Source organism: Mus musculus, chromosome 13 (genome assembly GCF_000001635.26).
Source record: "Mus musculus strain C57BL/6J chromosome 13, GRCm38.p6 C57BL/6J".
NCBI classification, from domain to species: Eukaryota; Metazoa; Chordata; class Mammalia; order Rodentia; family Muridae; genus Mus; species Mus musculus.
The window spans coordinates 91,229,927-91,235,926 of record NC_000079.6 but is presented as its reverse complement, the minus strand read 5'-3'; positions in this window follow the sequence as shown (position 1 = coordinate 91,235,926).

Below are 6,000 nucleotides of genomic sequence, written 5' to 3'. Positions count from 1 at the left end.
GAGGCAACCAGGCCCAGTCTCAAGACAAAACCTTAAAAGGGTAGTGAGGGGAAGCTCAATGATTGAGCATAGTCTTTGTGTGTGGGACCCTGGGTTCAACCCCCAATATGGAAAAGAAAGGGGTGGGGCTATTAATTTCTTTATTTTAAAAATTAGATTCATTCATTTATTAGGCTATGGGAGCATGTGTGTGTCATGGCATGCATATGGAGGTCAGAGGAATGGCTATTCCATCAAATGGGACCAAGGGATTGAACTCAGGTCATCAGGCTTAGCGGCAAGCGCCTGTGTCCACTGAGCCTGATCACTAGCCCTAGTTTATCCTCTATGGTTCTTGGTTCTTACTGACTATGGGTTCTAACCCTCATAAAAGCAGGGCAATGCCTGCCTGTCTGCTTGTTGCTGCATTTCTAGTACTTAGCACAGTTTCCCTGGCAAATGCTAGATTCTTGATGAGTTGGTGAAAAGAATGGATGGGTATTAATCAGTTTGGCACTTCCATTTTCTAAAGGGAACTACATGACACACCTACTTGAAGCACAGCCCCTTGAGAATTTTACTCTCACCTTCCTCAGAGCCTAGACATGCCCCTAGCACTTTCCCAGCTCCAACATGCAGAGTCCATCATTTTATTTGCTTACAAAGCAATGTTTTCATTGATCAGGAGGTCATTCCCAACCCACCAGTCCCACCTTGTATTCTCCTTGTTACCACCTCTTCAGTGAATCTCCATACACACCAGGCTTAATATCTTTGCACCCTGTCTCTGGCAGAAATTTCAAGGCTTTACTGAATTTCATATCAGCTAAGATACAGTCTTAGTTCTGTGTCTATACATTCTCATGATCTTCATCTACTCTGTATCAGCAATCCTCTTGGATTGATCTCATGGGTTGCCTATTGTAATGAATATAGTAAAAATGCTGTCTGGACATGTTAAACTAGCTTAATCAGGATCCCCACTATACCCAAGGCTGACCCTGATAACCAAAGTGACACCACTCACTCACTCAAGAAAACCAGGCATTCCTAGAACCCTCATGACAGTATGTAGGCAGAGACCAAGAACAATGCTTTCCTTTGCACATCTTTGGAAAAATGCCACTTTGATCTGTCAGTTAGTGTTTTTCCACTTTGGTGACCATATAGCTATACCATTGTATACACACTGTGAACTGAAGAAGATACAGATTTTTCTTTTGCTTTCCTTAGCTGTTTGTATCATAGTCAATAGTGTTACTTCAGTGTGCTGCACTGGTTTCGTGGTTCCTTCCTCTGTAATAGCTTTCACACACACACACACCCTGCCCCCGTCTATAGGCTACTATTTTCCATTTAGTTTTGGTTCCATCAGTTGATTGGTGAGTCATCAGTAAACCATGTGTTAGCCAAATGCTGTGACCATTCTATTGGTCCCCATAGTCCTTTTTTGGGGGAGGGGGAGCAGGTTAGGGATAAGGATTATAGGCAATTGGGCTATTTCTTTAGTGCAAGAAGGTCCTGGTCAAAAAGGAATTCAGATAGGCACCATTTCCACTGTGATACCTTTCCTTCCATGGCTAAGCTTTCAAAGGACTCTGCCTTTTAGTGGATCCCGGCCAACACTACCATATGGTAGTGGGCAATGACTGAGTGTAAGGTTCTGAATGCCTCATAAAATGTTGATTTGTTTCTCAGAGAGAGAGTATTTATTCTCCTTGTATGGGAAGACCTTGCAATAGAAGCCAACAGGCACATGTTGGTGGATTCCCTTTTGCTTTATGAAAAGACTCCAGTTTCCATATTCACCAATAAATATGATATCCATAATTAAGGTATCATTTGGTTCACTATTGGTCATGCATGCGCAGAGATAACCTTACAGTCTGTCTCAATAGCTTCTCTTTGTTCCTGTCCCCACTGGAACCTTTCTAATTACTTTACAGAAGGGTTTCATAATAATCTATAAATATAGTATGTGGTACCTCCCGTATGTAAACATACCAATCAGATGTTGCATCTGAGTTATCCCTGGGTGGGGAGATATTTAAAATCTTGTGCTTTATGCTATCTTGGATCTTGGGTCCTTCAGATGACCATAACACACCTAGAAATTTTGTTGAGATAGCTGGCCCTTTCACCTTTTCTTTATTAATGGTTTAGCCATCATGTAACAATGTGGTGTTTTGAATATGCTTGGCCCAGGGAGTGGCACTATTAGGAGGTGTGGCCTTGTTGGAGGAAATGTGTCATTGTGGGGTTGAGCTTTGAGAGAGCTTCCTTCTAATTACCTGAGCTCATCCAGCACCATGCCTGCCTGGATGCTGTTGTGCCTCTGGCCTTGGTAATGGACTGAACCTCTGAACCTATAAGCTAGTCTAACTTAAGTGTTGTTCCTTATACAAGTTGCCTTGGTCATGGTGTCTCTTCACAGCAATGTAAACCATGACTAAGAAAACCAGGGTATCAGTTACTGTCTCCATATAGTTGTCAACAGTATCCTTATTGTATTCTGCAATCAAGATATCATCTACATAGCTTAAAAGGAGGCAATCTGATATATGTACCTTTCCCAGTGAGCGTCCTTGGTGTTACATGAGCAATGATCTAGCTAGTCTTAAAGCCTTGAGGCACTCTTTCGAATCTGTATTGTATCATTCCAGGTAAAAGTAGTAATTGCTGTAGAGTTCACATGTAGTGGTGTGCTAAAAACATGTCTGATCAAGTCTATGGTGCCAAAGAATTTTGGGTTGTAATTTTTCCATGACACTGGTTTGGTTTGATTCTGTATATTAGTCTCAAGGGATACTATTTTATCTGTCTCCAGTTCTCTAGTTTGTTTGAAGAAGTTGATAGCATCTCCAACAGTTTGGCAATCGGCCAGAGTTGATGTCAATGTCTTTCTCAAACGTGGAGGGTGCCCTTAATTAGAACTTTCCTCAGGCCCAGGAGCAGTGGTGACACCTGCAGTGTTGGACTGTTTGGTAAATTAAGTAAAGTATGTATAAATTTCTAGCCAGTTCAATTGCTTCTTTCCCATTTTCTCATTGTCCTTCTGCTTGGGATAGATAGGGAAAGGCTGCTTCAATGTAATTATTACCAAAGCCAATAAAGGGTGAATTTCCCTTCTGGCTATATCTAAAATTCATCACAGTCCTTCAAATATGTGGGAATTTTCTAGAATCTCTTTGACTCCCTTCGTTTCTTCTGAGGTTAACGTTGCTGTATCAGCTCCCCTTTCCCATTAGCAGGCTACATAGGATGCATCCTTATCTCCTCTTTATACAAAATCTCGTCTCATTTGCTGTAGCTCTGTCCTTGTAAATGGTCTGGATTCTCCTTCAGGACTTACATGAGTGTGGCTGGCTAAATGGCTAGGAGTAGTCTTAACCTTACTGGCAGTTACTGGTAGGAGGTCTTGGTGTAACTGAGGCGTATGACTGGGCTGAGTGTGTTTGTCTCCTCCATTTGGCTCTTGTCCTCTGGGCCTGCAGCTCTCTCCTCTCCACTTCTACTGGCCTCCACAGACTGTTTCAATGCTCTCCCTCTATTCCTGACCCTTCTCTCTTTCATGAGTGTGAACTCTCTTTTAGACATCTTTAGCATCATGAGACCCATGAGTCTTGTTTCTGTTACTTTCCTACCAATGACTTCTTTATACCCCATCTTTTCAATGCTTCTCCATACTCCTGTAGTTACAATTCTGGAGTTATCCATTCATCTGCCCTTTACACTCCTTCATTCAAACCCACCATGAACTATATTTGTTGAACAACAACAACAGAAGTCTCAGGGCCTCTATTACTAAGACAAAACACCATGACCAAAAGAACAAGTTGGGAAGAAAGGTGTTTATTTAGCCGACACTTCTAGATCCTAGTCCATCACTGGGGGAAGTCAGGACAGGAACTCAAACAGGACTGGAACCTGGAGGCAAGAGTTGCTGTAGAGGCCATAGAGTTGTGCTGCTTACTGTCTTGCTTCACTTGGCTTGCTCACCTTGCTTTCTTATAAAATCCAGGACTACCAGTCCAGGGGTGGTACCACCCACAATGAGTCCTCCCACCCTTGATCAGTAATTGAGAAAATGCCTTACATCTGGATCTTATTGAGACATTTCCTCAACTGAGGCTCCTTCCTCTCTGACTCTAGCTTGTGTTAAGCTGACACATGAAATGAGCCAGTACCTCAAACAATCACACAATCACATAAGACACAGGAGTTATTGCCTCTATAAATATGGAGATCCAGCCTTAGCATGTTCTGTGGGAATGTCTACACCATCACAAAATTTTAAGCCTCTACCCTCCTTTTATAAAATGGTGGTTTGTTCCTTCTGCATAGAGAAAGGAGAGCTATGAGAAAGGGACCATGCTCAAGCACTCCTTCCCTCCCCATACAGATATCTGCTTCCACTCACATCCACATCTTTTTCCTTTGTCTTCATTGAAGTTTATGTGATCTAGCATTTGCAACTCAACTTCTGTCTCTTCAGGTCAGTGTCCTCTAAAAGATCTCCTCTCTCTTTTTGGTTCCTGTGCTTGGCCTATAAACTGGATCCAGAGACACCCACTTAAAATGGGAAATGCCAAAATGCTCTTTCCAGATTTTATCTCTGTCCTTTTCTTCAGAAGTGAACTTCACATCACTATAATAATCCCCATGGCTTGTGTTTTGTGAGGAATGAATGAATTTTTAGAAATAGGGTCTTATGTATTCCAGGATGGACTCCCTAAACCCCAACTTTCCTTAATTTTTAAAAGACCTATTCACTTAACTGTTAATCCCACCAAGCAAGAACAAGACCAGTACTAAAATGTTGAGCTGAATCTGAAGCAATCATTAATTACATACTTGTGTGCTCTGGACAGGTCTGTTCCTGGGCTCCTAGAAAATGTTGAGGATTCACGTTTACAGAAGTTTATAAAGGTGAACCCATAAGGCCACCATATTTCTTATCAGGTCCAATCAAGAGCAAACATATATCCTGATGTAGTTTTTGCACGTGTACCTTTCTCTTACATCCAGTCATGGGGCATGTGTCTTAGTTAGGGCTTCCATTCCTATGAAGAGATGCGATGACTAAGGAAACTCTCTTATTTCCTTATTATTTTTTATTAATCATTCCATTTGTTTATATCTCGAATGATATCCCCCTTCACAGTTACCCCTCCACAAACCCTCCTCCCACATTTGCCCTCTCCCTCCTCCCCTTTGCCTCTATGAGGGTGTTCCTCCATCCTCCCACCCACTCCCCCACTACCACTCCAGCATCCCCCTACATTGGGAGCATCAAGCCTTTACAGGACCAAAGGACTCCCCTCTCATTGATGTCAGACAAGGCCATCCTCTGCTGCATATATATCTGGAGCCATGGATTCCTCCCTGTGCACTCCTTGGTTGGTGTTCTAGTCCCTGGGAGTACTGGGTGGTCTGGCCAGCCGACAGAAATTGTTCTTCCTATGGGGTTTCAATCCCTCTCTACTTCTCTAGTCTTTCTGTCAGCTCCCCAACCCGGTTCCCCAAACTCAGTCTGATGGTTGGCTCCAGCATTGGTCAGTTACTGGATGAACCTCCCAAGGAGCAGCCACACCAGGTCCTGTCAGCAAGTATCTGTTGGCAATGACAGTGTTGGGTTTGGTGTCTGCTGGCAGGATGTTTCCCCAGGAACTGCCACACTTGGTTCCTCTCCACAAGTGCCCCTTGACCATGGCAACAGTGTTGGATTTGGAGGAAACCCTTTTTTTTTTTCCATTTTTTATTAGGTATTTAGCTCATTTACATTTCCAATGCTATACCAAAAGTCCCCCATATCCTCCCACCCCCACTCCCCTGCCCACCCACTCCCCCTTTTTGGCCCTGGTGTTCCCCTGTACTGGGGCATATAAAGTTTGCAAGTCCAATGGGCCTCTCTTTCCAGTGATGGCCGACTAGGCCATCTTTTGATATATATGCAGCTAGAGTCAAGAGCTCCGGGGTACTGTTTAGTTCATAATGTTGTTCCACCTATAGGGTTGCAGA